Source organism: Sturnus vulgaris, chromosome 10 (genome assembly GCF_052056855.1).
Source record: "Sturnus vulgaris isolate bStuVul1 chromosome 10, bStuVul1.hap1, whole genome shotgun sequence".
NCBI lineage: Eukaryota > Metazoa > Chordata > Aves > Passeriformes > Sturnidae > Sturnus > Sturnus vulgaris.
The window spans coordinates 5,747,931-5,763,504 of NC_142252.1; the positions used below are offsets into that span (position 1 = coordinate 5,747,931).

At 45.5% G+C, this 15,574-nt stretch overlaps 1 protein-coding gene across 2 annotated transcripts in view; it reads right to left on the reverse strand.

Annotated features, from left to right (window-relative positions):
- Nucleotides 1-10,860, reverse strand: part of MAP3K13 (mitogen-activated protein kinase kinase kinase 13) — a 72,190-nt gene extending 61,330 nt beyond the window's left edge. The window contains exons 1-2 of one of the 2 annotated variants that reach the window (XM_014870454.2): nucleotides 10,789-10,860; nucleotides 2,190-2,304 (exon numbers count right to left, since the gene is read on the reverse strand). The gene's annotated coding sequence lies outside the window, so the exon portion shown is untranslated. The remainder of the gene's footprint in view (nucleotides 1-2,189; nucleotides 2,305-10,788) is intronic. The other variant, XM_088170615.1, reaches the window with a different exon arrangement.
- Between the last annotated feature and the right edge of the window lie 4,714 nt (nucleotides 10,861-15,574).

Sequence of the window (15,574 nt, forward strand, 5' to 3'; positions counted from 1 at the left end):
GAACAATCTCCTGAAGGCTCCAGTGACAGCTCTGAACACTGTGTGCTCCAGTGCTCCCATGGGATGCACCTCCTTCCCATGGCCTGCCCTGCAGGAGGGATGCAGCCAGAGCAGGCACCACATCCCAGCCCACAGGCCACCTGGCAAGGTGCCTCTGATCAAGAGCCAAGAACCAGAACTGTTTTACTGGAAATATCTCCAAGTATTTCCCAGCTACTGTTGAAAATCCCTCCTCAAACAAGGCTGGGACAGCTCCTGGCTCCAGTGCAGGTGCCTCTCCCCAGCTGCACACCGTGAGAAGTCCCTGTGCTGACAAAAGCTGCTGGGGTTGTGATAGCAGCTAAGAAAACAGCGAGTAAACAACACACAAGAAATAAGAACAAGTGCTTGGAGCAGGAATACCAACACAGCCTGATATTTACTTAATGACTCATCCAGAGGAGGATCTGTCACTTTAGGCTTATGGCCAGCATGAGAACAGGTAATAAGAGAGCCTATGAAATCACTAGAGCTCAGCTCCTCCTGACCTCTGAAAACAAAGAAGCCTTAGAACAGCAAAAAATATCCTCTTTTCACTCTCTCTCTTCACTCTGTTGCACAATCTTTCTCCACAGAGTAAAGTCACACTTTTTACAGACTGGGAGAGGAGAAAGCAAAAGGCAGAGAAAGTATTTCTGCTCATCCACACAACAGCAAAATACAGACTACACGAGAAAAGGTATTTCCCAGTGAGATTCCCTAGCTTTATGGGGTTTTTGGCAAAAGACAAATAACATCTGAAGAGGACACTTGGAAAACAGAGGCACTTAGGAAAGACAAGAGAGCTTTCAGAACTCAGTCACACCTTTTGCTTTGGGGATTTCAGGTTTCCATCCTTTTATGCAGAACTGTGCAGATCATACCAGACACCAAAGAGCACCAATGAATGTGAACAGTATTTTTCTCTCCAGCTACAAGACTTCTCTTCCTCAACAAGTAAAATCTGACACTGCATCCTGTTGTACCTGTCAAGTCCTACATTCCTGAGAGGCTCTCTGTGCTACCAAACATACAAATGTTCAAGGAACTCACATGGCTAATGAGCTTCAAGACTATAAAAGCACATGAAGAGTTCATTCTAGGCTGAGCTTCGACTGGGATTTTTTCCTCATGTGGAAAAGCATTTATGTACAAAAGGCCTGTGACACCAGTGCTGAACATTTTCAAGCAATTTCTATGTAGGCAGAATGACAACTGACAACCACTTATTTTTCACCATTTACACTCCACAACTGTCTTTGAGTTCAGAGCTGCTAGCTAGCTCATGTGAAAAAACAGAAAAAATAATTATTAACAAAGTAGCCATCAGAACAGCAAATTTATTAGCCTGATTTAAAAAAAATAAGAATGCTGCTAAGTGGGCAAAATTAGGCCTACATAGCTCATGGCTTCCCTTTATATGTAATTTATTAGAGTGAGACTAAAATCTAAACCAAGATATTTTAAACCTTAACTGTCTCAGAAATGCTGTTTTTATTTCAATGTTGAGTGCAGGACTTATGTAATATTTCCCATTTTGATTTCTTTTATTAAAGGATTTTAAAACAAAACTGTACAGTCACTGCCTACAGCCCTGAGGGGCTGAGTACAAAAATAACATAAAAGATATCACAAACTCTACAAAATACAACTCTGATTTAATTTCATTCAAGCATTATGTTCTTTACTTTGGGGAAATTGCTTTATCATCTTTGATAGCAAGCACTCTTCTTTAGCTCTTCTGAACACTGAAAATATCATTTGAGGTACGACTGGAACAAAACTTGAAAATGCCTTATGTAATTTAATAAACTTGCCAAACCAAACCAAAGTTTGTCTTACAAGCTTAACTTTCTCATGCTCCAAATAAAACAGCTACATTTTCTTCACTTGCCAGAAAATATCCATATTCCCAATGGCTCACCTCTTTCACTGAGCACTCCAGCTTTTTCAAAGGCTTCTACATCAATGATAATTCATGAGTGGAAAATATTCCCTGCTTCCTCCATATTTCTCCTGGTAATAAAATACACATTTTCACAAGCAAGTTTCCATGGGTTGTGCCAGCCCAGAGAGGCAGTGTCAGACCAAGCTGGAACGAGGGTGGATCTGCCTTTGTTCAATGCCCAAGACATTGGGCAGCTCATCTGTCACATACAAAACCTACTCACCTTCAGGACATGTTATTTTCCAGTAGTCTAGTGTGAAAAGGTTCATTTCGAAAGATGTAATGGTCCATCAGTTTTTGTCCTTAACTCTCTTTGCTGTTCCTCCCAAACTGGTGTTCTGGAGATATAAAAAGAACTTCCATTTAAAATATGGCTCAGATAAACACTAAATTTTTCCTGCTTTTTGCCAGGCCCACTGAAAGGTGACCTGAAACCCATCTGATGGTCCAGTCACTGAATTACTGCTGTCTTATCTCAAAGGAGGCTGTAAGGAATTATTTCCTCATCCTTACTACCCTCACAGCTTATACATCTCCCATCCACAGAAGCATACTGTGGCAAGGGACTTATTTAAAGTCATACTGGTGCCAGAACTGAGAATTACACTGTGTTATCAAAAGTCCCTTTTCACCTTGCCTGCTACATTTGACATACTGACATATATTTACTACACTCAGGTTTATCTCAAAAGCATAAACACTGAACTGTTCTGCTGAATTTGGCTACGGTTCCCTTGATGACAGATTACCTTCCTTCTCCTCACCAGAGACACTTGGGTTCAACTGTGCAGCACAACCAGGGAACTTCTTACCCTGCTTGGGACTATGAGGAGTGGGACATATGTTTGCAAAATTAGGCTGAAAAGGCAAAGCAAAAGCACTGGGAGCGTAAATGAGCAAATGCCACATTAGAAGTAATTTCCCTGGCAGTCCCATTTCGCTGCCAGAATAATTAGATCACTAGCAAGAAACATCCCAAGCAGATAAATGGTGTGTTACAAGATTAACCAAGGTCACTTTTCTTATATCTAGCTTTCTAAAAAGATGCCTCCCCAAAAAACTTAACCCTAGGGCTCCATCCAAATTAAAAAATCACTGTTGATGTACATCAATACAAACCAAATCAAAGTATTCCAGAGCCTGCCAAGTGCTGACTGCCCAAGGAAAGGCCACATGCCTTCTAAGTGAGAGAAATCTCCATTTGAGAGCCACCTAAACTCTGAGACTGCTGCTGCTGCTGGGTGTTCAGAGATAACTGCCAACTCATTAAAATCCCACATTAGAAGTTTATTAAATATGCAAACATTAATGGAATTGGACTAGCAGCTACTTAGGCAGATGAAATTTCAAGGTGGCGCACCCCGCAGTTCCCGTTATCTATGTTGTGTCCTTTTGGAAGCATCTGTGAAAGAGTCACAAAGTTGCTCAAGGCATTCAGTGAAACCCTTTAACTCTTTCAGATTACTCAGGTCACACTCTGAACGTTCCCACTAGCCTAGGAAAGACTCCTGCTTCCCAATAATTACAGCTCAGTATCTGCTGTCCATTTCCACTTTCACTCTTCACTGCTGGAGATGCAAAGTATCCCCAAGGGTTTTTCCCCTTTTGGGAATATCTGCAGGACAAGTCCTATTTGCAAGCTCACAGGTATAGAGGTTTTACACATAGCCCAAATTTACAATCCTGTCAACTTGCTGCTGGAAGAACTACAAAAGGAAGAACAGAGTGTCATAGAGACAACAGGGATTAAAGAAAAGTGCTTAAAAAGCAACTCCCCTGAGCTTCAGGTAACTCCACACATGCATGTGTGTGTAGAGCTTTGCTTGGAGCTCCTTTTTTCAGCTCTCTCAAGCACAAGCCTCAGTTCCCCCTGTAAACACCACTCTCAGCACATTTTGCCCCACAAAATGCAGTTTCATTCCTGGGTTACTCTGCAAAGTCCCGGTGTCTCAACAAACCTCCAAGTTTTTGCTGTAGAGTGACATCAGACTTGGAATCGTTCTTCACTAATGCCATCAGCATAATCTGAGCTAGCCTGAGAGAAAGGAGGACAAGGAATACCTCTCATCACCCAGAGAATAAACAAGCTCCTAAGAGTCCCTAATGCACCTCCAGGTGACTCTGGTAATAGCCTTGCTCTCTCAGTGGCTTCAAAGAACGTCTGGAAGATTTAATCCTCTAATTATGGAAAAACAAGTGTGGTCTAGCACCACCTTCTTGGAGATGTAAGGTTTCAGCAAAAAGATGGAAATGAAACCTGAGGGAACAACCTTGGGAAAAGCGTGATTTACAGGAGAAGAAGGGAGATGAAGGAGTATGAAGTGACCTCCAAAGAAAGCACTGAGCTCATTGAGCACAAAGAGCCTGAGCAGGTTCTTTACTGCCACCTGTGCTGGTTCCACTGACAGTCTGGAGAAGCGAGGGCTGTTGTAATTGTCAACAACTTCCCAGAACCAGCCCATGGGATGCAACAATGAAATCTATGTTTCTTTCAGTCCTGCAACAATATGGACCTCTCAAAATAGAAGGTTCAAGGATGTCTTGGCCAAGAGGGAATCAGCAAAATCCCCCATCTATCACCTGATGCAACACCAGGCATCACATGTTGCAGAACCTTGAGCAGCCGCCAGTCTGAGGTCAGGCACACAATAGCCTCCCACTCCATGAACCAGGAAGCTAGGGCTTAGGTTTAGCTTTTTTAAAGGAGAACTGAATTATTTTGGAAATCAAGGCAAAGAGAGACTTCAAGGTAATCTGGGTTCTGAAAAGGGTCCTGCCTAAATCTCACATGGATTCTGGGGACTGATCTTTGCTGCTTCAGCGTGTTCAGAAACACAGAAAAGCAGCCAGCTCATGGCTGGCCCCAAGGTCAGCTATTCCCTGACAAAGCAAGGGAAAACCCATACAAATCCTTTTACCTCTTAAGGGACATCATGATGACTTTCTGTTGCAGGCAGTACATTCTGGCCCTAGCCACAGCAAAAAATGACTGTGCAAACATTCCCTAAGGCTCTGAGTACTAGGAGGCTTCTATACAGGTATGTGCTCAACTGCCCATTTGGTCAGTCCACAGAGCTCCTCAACTCGACTGCACTACACAGAGCACATCAGCAGTTTGGATTATCTCTGCCCAGAGGACTCCTGCCTGCAGGAACATGCAATGGATGACAGAACACAAAAATAATACTTGTAGCTTACAGCCAGCACCCTTGTTCTGCCCACCAGAGGTTCCTAGAGGAGCCTCTACCCAGGAGAACGCACTAAATCAGTTATCCAGCACCAGCATTTCCTCCCAGTACTGACAGACAAGCACACTGAACTTCAGGACACTGTACCTTGGGGAATGTAAATAACCCATTAAAGGAGAGCTCTGTTTGTAAGGGAACCAGGGAGGTCACAGTGCACTGTGTCAGGTATATGACACACTGACCTGTGCACAGGGACACAGGAGTCCTCCCGGCAGCCCTACAGCTAAAGCACCTGCTAAACATTTTTATTCCCAAAGCGGTGTCCCAAGCACCATGGTGAACTTTAATGTCCAGGTTGTAAGAAAAACAGGTAGAAAACAAATGATTCTATGAAAACTCAGCCATCCATCTGCCACCTGCACCACCAGCATGAGAGTCCAGCACTCTGTTTCCTCCACCAACATGGAGGTGTCAGGCTGACCTGAAGCCAGCAGCAGCACTGGATACACAGCACCAGTGGGAAACTCCTCTTTGAGGGATACCTGAGCAGCCCAGACACAGGGAAGGATAACATTGCAAGGAAATTTCATCCCCCTTAGCACTGAGCCATCCTGCCACAGACCGAAGGTCACAACTGTAGTGGCACCAGCTATCAGAGTGAAAATGCAACCTCACACACAGGCTGGCACACTGATCCAGAGATATGGATGCTGGGGACAATGCTCTTCATCCATGAGTTGTAGGGTAAATCTGTTGAGCTAAGAGAGGAACAACCAAAACTCACAAGTCTCTGAAATGTGGACAAGGTGTTTCCTGTGGACAAGGTGTTTCTTCGCAACAGTAACAAACCAGTGGAGTAAAATGAATGTTTTCTCAGCACTTTGCTGTCGGGTGACCTTGCTAACACCATTCTGCAGGAGACAGGATCCTCAGTGACAGAACCACCACCAGCAGCTGACCCAACACAGTGACCAAGGCTGACACTGCTGCACTCCCCTCTGCTCGGCTCCAAGGTTGGATTCCTGACTACCTTCTCCCCGAGGGAACTCCAAAAATAGCCTTTGCTCACTCACGGGAGTCTAGGCCTGAATAAACCACAGGCAGAGCCCTTTCTTCACAGCCCACACCACAGCAGCTGGAGGTGGATGCAGGAGAAATGTAGGCCACACATGCACAGAAAAAGAGACATCCAGAGCTCAGACATGCCAGAGATCCCATTGGCAGAGCCAGGAAGTGAATACCCATTAAAACAGACTGCAAGTGCTGGGGTACAGCTCAACACAAGCCAGGCAGGCTAAGGGCAAAACACACCTCATCAGAAAGTTAAAAACTTGTGGGTATTTCCCCCACTAAACTGCCCGATGAATCATTAAAGAATATCTTTGTGATGTAACTATTCAGACTTACACAAAGAAGCCTTGTAATTAGCTCTCAAAGTAATCCCCTGGCCACCATCTGGAGCTCAGCCTAAACCTTGACCTCAGCCACTCCAGACAGCCACACATCCGTGACACACACCTGACAGTGAGTCACACTGCTACACTGCATCCACAAAGTGCAGAAAGTTGACAGGAATGCTAAAAACTCGAGCCACTTTTTACTCTACAGGTTCTTCAGTTCACACCCATCACGTTTAAGGAAATGGTTTCAGAAATATACAGTTAAAAAAGCAGGAGTCATCAACCCAATCCTGCATCTAAAACAAAATATTTCTTCCATCAAGACCTCAGATTATAAGTAAACCAAGTTGACACATGACATACTCAACCTTCTTCCAATAACACAGGAGAAAAATCTTCCTAGAATCAGATTCTGACAGAAAACAGACTTAGCACAGATATAAAATAACTTATTCCCCCAGGTATAAACTACTCAATATATTTTACTATTAAAGGACAGCAAAATTATTTTACCTAAAGCACCATAGATGACTAGATGTTCTTTTTTTGCTAAAACCTTCTGATTAGTTTGAAATTCCTGTTCCCCACAAGCAAATAAAGTCTAAGATGCCTCCCACCTCTTATAAAGCCTTTTAGCTAGAGAAAAATTAGTTTTCTTTAATATACATCTCTATGTTGCTTGCTGAGCTCCCCACAGCAAAGCAATCAAGAACAATAAATGCCACCAAGAACAGAATTTATCTCATCAGTCCCAGAGGAATTCTATTTCCAATGAAGTTTAGCAAGCAGATTTTAGACTTTTGGAAAAAAAGCCCACAACACAAGGAAAGATGGATGGAGCAGGCTGAAAGTGCTGAAACAGTTATTGCTTAGTTCATATCTGAGAGCAAATCTCTGCAAGAATGAGAAATGTTTATTTTTTCTAGGGATCACGTGTCTGTAAAGCACAAAGAGCCTTCTGTAGTAGGAGCCATGGTCCCAGAGCAGAGACCTCCTACCAGCTGGGCTCCTGGCACACACAATTCCCTCCAGCTCGAGGGACAGTTAAATACAAATAAGAGCAAGATTAGAGCAGACCACCAGACGTGGCACCACCAGGGAGATCCCAAATTCCACTCCTTTTCCTACAGAGAGACAGACTGGGGCTGTCACCACCGCCTGGTACAGACTTGGTTGTCTCCTCACATCATGCAGACTCCCAGCCCTGCACATGGGGACACTAAGGGGTTTCTGAGCCTCCTCTGGACCATTCCCCACAGCCAGATTGGCTTCAGTTTAGCAGGGGGTGGTTTAAAGTGAATATCTTTGCCACACCACCTTTCTCCTGGCTGCAGCTTCTGCAGGGATTACCCAAGACCAAAGTCCCTACACAAGTCAATATTTAACTTGAGCTCTGCACTGCTGAGACCCACCTGGAATATTGGAGATAGTCGCTTATTAAAGCTTATACTGCCATTTCTAACAAAAAATAATAACAGGCAAGTTATCTTCTTCATGAGAACTTGTGAAGAAAAATTCTACAGGGACAGCAGTTAGAGCCAGCATAAGTAATTTTAATAAGGGAACTAAAGGAAAATGCTTCTAGGAAAGGAGATCTAAACAATGGGCTGTGTACACTGAAGAGCAGGTTGAGGGCTGGGGCAGGAGCCATATGGCAAAAAGCATGTAAAACCAAACCACATCAAGGTCTGGAAATTCAGCATTTGTTCCAGAAGTAGTATTTTAACATTGCAATTAAGCCATTAATCTATGTCGCAAAGGCTTATATAAAAGTCTTGCACATTACAAGGAGAAGCACTTATTCTGCACTAATTACCACTAAGTATAAACTGCTGTACTAACAAAGACTTTAAAATAACACAATAAGCAAAAGTGGTTTTTTCCAGGTTAATTGTTGCTAGTCTTAGTGAGAGTAAGAAAACTGTTTATATTTCCAAAAAAATTTCTCTGCATGCACCTGATATACATTCTTGCCAATAGTCTCACCTTTTATCTTTTTGGATGGAGAGCTTTCTGCTGTGAGAAACAGCTGTTAAAATATAATTCAGGCCAAAAGAGAGCAACTGAGAGTAATTCCTTCTTTCCTACATCTGTTCCTATTTTTTATCCACCTGTTCTCTGTGATTTCTTTATTTGTTGTTAGCACTCCCATCTTTACATTTAGCAAAAATTGGTTTTATTCTCTAAACAAGAACATCTGTTGTAGCAATTATTGCCATGGAATTATAGGTGAAAATCACCACAGACAGCATTATAAAAATGCCCCAGTTCTGTATTTCTAACCCTTCACAGATACCAGTTTGGTCAGCACCCAAAAGGAAACTTTTTTAGGAAAAAAAAACATTTCTGCTGGGAAAGAGTGGAAAGAAGAGGCTGAGGATATTAAGAACATCTGGAAGGAGTAGTGTGCAGCTTTCATCCCCCAAAAAAATCCAAAACAAAACAACAAACACCACCAAAAAGCCAAACCACGTACACCAGGACTGTCCAGCAAAGTGTAGCCTCAGGGAACTTTCAGGAGCAGCTTAAGTGATTTTGATCCCTGTCACTGCCTAGTGGGCGGGCTGCCTCTCCCTCTTGGATACACAGGTACAGACACACAGCTCCATGGACACAATTTCCATATGGTGCTAATTGCAGGTAGATTTGGCACATAAATCCAGCCCACCACACCACCACTTAGACCTGCACTTGAGGAGCAAGGAAAACAGACAAGCAGAGGGATAGAAAAGAGGTGCACAGGGCTCCCCTTTCCAAAAGTAATATAATATCAAACCCATTCCTGAAATTCCACGCTTCCAGATCCATAGTTACCACAAAAACGCAAGTTTTCACAGCTCAAATGACTCCTCGGAGCAATTAGATCACGACTCCACCCCGTCTTGGAGTGAATGCAGAAAGTATTTACCTTTATTTTTCTGCTCTGCTTTGAGAATGAGATCAGTATATTAAGCGCAGCCTACCTCTGGAGCAGTAAAACAGGTTAAAAGAACAACTGCAAGTGAAGTCACAGCAAGGTCTCAGCACTTTCCAGAAGCAAAATTCCCACAGAGCTCAAATGAGAGAGGAGTCAGGTTCCTGTCTGTTTTATCTAAAGGTTTTATTTTCATTGCACTACCCCTGCAGGTGTTACTTACACCCAATCGCCATTTAGCAAAAATGAGGCACAGTATGAAATTGTGCCTAGGGAAGTGTCCTTCCCTACAAAGAGAAAAGAAGAATGGCTTGGATGGGAAGAGATTCTAAAGCTCACCCCATTCCAGCCCCTACCATGGGGCAGGGACACTTTCCATTATCCCAGGTTGCTCCAAGCCCTGTTCTACCTGTCCTTAGACACTTCCAGGGATGGAGCAGCCACAGCTTCTCTGGATACCCTGTGCCAGGGCCTCAGCACACTCACAGGGAGGAATTTCTTCCCAATATCCCATCAATCCCTGCCCTTTGGCAGTGGGAAGCCATTCCCCTTGTCCTGGCACTACAGTTCCTGCCTTCCCTCATTAACTTAAGAGCTGCACTTCTCTGGGCTAAGCCACATAGCCCAAGTGAAGCATCCACCAAATTTATCCCATCCACTCTCCTAAACTTCTGCCACATGAGAGAAGCATCGAAATTCCTACACTTTTTTTTTTAACTGGAGAGGGCACAAAACCATTGAAGCCTGCGCTGGTCTTTGTTGTCGTCGTCAACAGCCCTCAGACAGGATTAGGACAGACACCAGAGCTTAGCTCCGGCGGGATTTGCTCCAGGTTATCTGGAGACTGACTGAAACGCTTCCTGCTGCCCGGAAAGCAGCGCTAACACCCTGGCACTGCTCACCTGCCCCACAGCAGGCACCGCCAGCACCTCGGCCGGGGCCACGGCTGCACCTCTGACCGTTCTCTTCAATTGGAAAAAGTCCCTTCTTTACATGAAATATACAAGCGTGAGAGCTCCGCGCCTGCAAACGGGAGCGGAGTTTCCTGAGCACCCCAAAAGCCGGGCACCCATTCCTCGAGCATCCGTGTCCCTGAGCACACCATTCCCCGAACACCCCCGTTACCTGCATACGGCATTCCCTGAGCACCCCGTACCCCCGAGCACCGCGTTCCTGGGGCGCATCATTCTCTCAGCACTTCGTCCCTCGGACACTGCGCTCCCTTAGCATCGTGCTCGCTGCGCCCCCCGCTCCCGGCGTACCCCGCATCACTGAGCCCCCCGTTCCCGGCGCACTCGGTACCCCCGAGCTCCCCATTACCTGCGCACTGCGCTCCCACAGCTCCGCGTCCCCAGCCGGCCCCGCCGCTCCGCCCCGCGCCGGACCCGAAACGTCACCTCCGGGCGCGTGCCGGCTGCGGGCGGATTTTAAGGCGAGGGCGGGGCCTGGGGCAGGGGCGGGGCCTAAAGGCCATGGGCGGGGTCCGAGGGGCAGGGGCGGGCTTTAAGGCGTGTGGGCGGGGTCTGATGGAGCGCGAGCGGGTCACGGCGGCGTGGGCGGGGCCTCGGGACATGGGCGGGGTGTTTGTGCACGTGGGTGTGGTCTAATCTGGTGGGCGTGGCCCAGGGTGGTGCGCGGGCGGGTTTTGGGCGGGAAGGCGTGAGGCGGCCTCGGGCCGTGCCCGTGAGGGGCCGGGCATGGACGGTACGGCGGGAACGGACAGACCTGCAGCAGCCCTGGCCGTGCCCCTGAGGGGCCGAGAATGGCCGGACCCGCAGCATCTCTGCCCTTGCGCCTGTGATGGGCCGGGCAGGGCGGGCACCTCGGGCCGTTCTGAGGTGCTCCCGACAAGCCCTGGGCCGGGCGCGATGTGTGCAGGAAGCCCAGCTGGCGCAGGCAGGGCTGCCCAGAACTGGGACAGCATCACCTGCGTGGGTCGGCATGGACAGACGAGCACCGGACTCGTGGCTGAGTGCGAAAAGAATGGCCAAACCACGACTTGGTATTTGCGGTTTACCCTGTTTTTGAGTACTTGGTGACAGCAGCCCTAGAATTCTAATATTACCTGCCAGTTCTCTCAACACCAGGTTACAGCCGTGCGTGGCCAAGCTAGATACTAAGATGCCAAGTTTTGAGAAACACTTTTAACACTGTAGCTTGCTGCTGGATACAAAAGAGTTTCTTTAGTGCTACATCAATGAATCTGCAATGGAGAACAGAAAAACATATTGATTACATGTATCTTTTTGTCAACTTCATTGACAATGTTACCATCTCCTTCCAGAAATAGCCCCCGGCAGCCACCTGTGTGGGTTTTATTATGAGCATCTGAACATTTACGTCACACCTCAGCCTTCTGCAGCCATCGCCTGCTGTTTTTCAGTCCGACTCCTTGCATTGTTCCAGGCTGTTGGATTGTTCCATGGGACGCCAGTGCAGCACAACAGCGCCTGAACCACGTGCAATGCCGTGAGTGAGGACACTGTAACTTTAGTCTTTGTCCTGTGGTGTTCCCAAGTCTTCTGTAGTATTCTTGTTTGTTCCTAAGGACACCCACGTTGATTTAGCGCTCAGGGAATGGGATCCTTGGAGCACCAAGGAATTTTTCTGAAGCTGCTCCAAATTTCCCTTCATGCTTCTGTTTTCTGCTTCTATAGTCATTTTTAGAGTGGAATAGGGAAAAGAGAACAAATTAAGAGGGTAAAGATGAGCACTAACATCCATTCACCATTTATAGGCACAACAGCAAGCATCCCTTGCTGGCTCTGCTCTTTTATGGATAAAGCCCTGCATGGCTTGTGGTGACATTGTCCATTGCAAACCAGCACCTGCGATGCAAACACACACACACAAAGGAAAAGCACAGCAATACCTGTCAGACAGCACTAAGTGCTTATGTGTGCTCTCATTTTAAAGAATTCTGGACTACACTTCCAAATTTTATTTCTCCTCCAGTGGAAGCTGGAACAGCCACATCCTCCACACTCTGATTTGCACACTAAGCAAGGAAAAGTTTTTGCTGCAGGCCACTGCTAGACTGGGAACAGTTTCTTAGAGCAGCTGTGGCTGCCCCGTCCCTGGAAGTGTCCAAGGCCAGGTTGGATGGGGTATGGAGCAGCCTGGGATAGTGGAAGGTGTCTCTGCCCATGGCAGGAGGTTGGAATGAGATGGGCTTTTAAGGTCCCTTCCAGTTCAAACCATCCTGTGATTCTATCGCTCCACGGCATTCCTGGTTTGTCATGTATCATCCTACAAGGAACGTCTCTCCCTGCACAAGCAATACCACGGCTTGCCAGGAGGTGTTGCTTTGAAACCACACAAATATCAGAGCTCAAAAGTCATGAGATTAGCTTGTACTCTTAAAAATAACAAACATACTTTGCTCTGGCAGGGAAAAACCGAGGTCCTATCTTTGAAATGGCAACTTTTGTTTAAGACAATTTAGATCTTAAATACCCAGCATGGTACAGAGCGAGATAAATATGGAACAGACAAACCACTTGGTGGGAAATGCTGTAGTTTGTACATTGCTAACATATGTGTCAGACCAGCTTTATGTGTGCAAAATTGTCCATGGCGTTGTGTTTGCAGGGCTAAAATGTACTTAAATACAGACCAGCTTGATGCAGTGGGGAGTTTTAGAGGGGTAATCCTGGGTTTCCAGAATTAAAGGAACAGAGTAAAGCCTCAGTAAGACAAAAGTCCTTCAAGACGAGGTTGGACAGGGCTTGGAGCAATCTGGGCTAGTGGAAGGTGTCCCTGGCCATGGGAGGGGGTGGAATGAAATGAGCTCTAAGGTCCCTTTCAACCCAAAGCAGTCTGTGATACCATGCTAACAGCTGTTGTGCTCACAGGGCTGTGTCACTGCTCTCCACACCTGCACACACACATTTTAAACAAAAATGAGCTCTTTATTTCTAAGGGGGAGTGCAGAGTTGGATATACAACCGTTCTCCACCTGCATACTAGATTTTAAGTTATTAAATGGATTTAAAAGGGCAAAGTTAACTATACATTTAATTATGTACAGCCTTACTTTACAAGACAAAACATGAAGCAAAGATTCCAAAACATTTAAAACCCTTTTTTACTACTGGGGAAAAACAAAAAAAACCTCCCCAAAGGACACTCAGCTAGGATGTAAAGGTTTGGTTTCTAAATGTCTTTATCATATCAAGCTGAAATAACCTTCATGGCTGAAAGAAGCTGTAGCTCTTCAGCAGAAATTTAAACTGAAATAGGATGATATTCCGTGGCCCACAGTGTGCCTTGCTGTGTAGTTGTAGTTATCACACTTGCTCCAGCTGTGCCTCTGTGAGAGCTCCCTGTGTCAGCCCTGAGGCACTGAACTCCAGCTCACTGAGGCTCTGGGAGGCTGGGTTGTGGAGACAGTTTGGAAAAGAAACTTAAAGTTATTAGAGGACACCTTTTAAGAGCGTGATAACCAAAGAAGAATTTGAAAACTATTTTGTGATGAAATAGTATTGGTTTTTACCACACATGAAGGGGCCAGACAATGATTACAAAGGTTCAGCAGCTCTTTTTACAACAGATAATTTTTAAAGGGAAAAAAATAATTAAAAACCATAGCTGTAAAAGGGAAAGCAGAAACCAGTTGTTGTTGGATTTAGCTGGCCCTCCATACTGTCATTTCAACAGCAAAGTGTAATTCAAGCCTGGAGTTTAGACCAGCTGATGACAAGAACCAGTAAGTTTTCAGAGTTTTTGCCCCTCTCAGCACTGTGGCCATGGGCTTTAGCACAAATCTCCACTCAGATTGCACAATACAGCTGATAAGACCTTCCATGTTCCTCAGAGGTTCTTCCCACAGAAATACTCTACTCCTCCAGCTGGGACATTACTGCACTCACCTTTTCCCATGTCTCTGGGTGCAGAAATGGACAGGGTTTGTCCAGTTGCCAAAAAAGCATTTTCCAGTAATTCTTGTTCTGTGTGAATAAGGTTAGAGCAAATCAAGGTGCTTCTTCTTGAGTACCTTGCAGCACTGATATACTAGAATAAAAATTAAGCTGAGGCTCCTATAAATAAAGCACTTGTTTTTCTCATTCAGCACTTCCTGAGCAGGCTGATGATCCCAGGGGGCTGTAGGAGACTCAACACATTTGTGTTGCTCTAGCTCAGAAAGAAGGAGCAATCTTTTTCTTCTACTATGGCACTTTCTGAGGGGTTCAGAAGAAAAGCACAACATTCACATCCATTAAAATCTATCCTTTGGTGAATACCCTTATTCCTACTTCCAGTACTGGAGTTTCTAAGGATTTGCTGTTCCTTAGAAGCCTTTTCCCAGAGTTGGGTGCTAGGTGTATTTTCTGAGTATTATCCTCTAATGTATGGGCAAAAGACCAGTAATCAGAGGGATCTGGAATAGTGAGATCTCTACTCTTTTGGCAGGCCTAGGGCTAGAGAAAGCTGCCACCTTGTTCTCTGGTTCCATAGCCCACAGCTGTTTTCCAGCTAAGCACAAGCTGCCTGGCAGCCCCTGCACAGCTTTAGAACAGCAGGGCTGACACAGACCTGCACAAGCTCCTGGGGAACCACACAAAAGCTACAGGAAAAAAACTGGACCATCCTAATAACATTTTGCCAAGGTGAAGTGCACTGACAAGCTCTGCAACCTGCACTCCTGCCTGCAACCTTTGGGTCTGATTGCTGTGAAAGTAGAAATGCTGGGAGAGGAAAACACAGCCAGAAGCATAACTGGGGCCTGTGCCACACACTTACCTTTCCCCATTGGTTTGGGAGCTGGATTTAAACTCAGACCTTTGCACTTGGTCATTGCACAACTTCCAAGACTTAAAACTTCTCTGCTGTATACACTGAAATGCATTTCTTCTTCTCACTACCAAACTCCATTCATCTTGAAGGAAAAGGGGGAAAAAAGACAAGCATAAGGCCTAAAACCTTAAATATTACTTGAACTTTTCCATGACAACGTAGAACTACTTCTTTTTACTATGAGCTCTCCTTTCCTGAGCACTGCTTTCTTCTGTGTTTATTTGGGCTTGAAATGGGGCTGTTTTATCACAACTACTGCAGTTGTATTGTAAGAGGACAAGTAGATGAGATCTGTAAATTATCAACACAA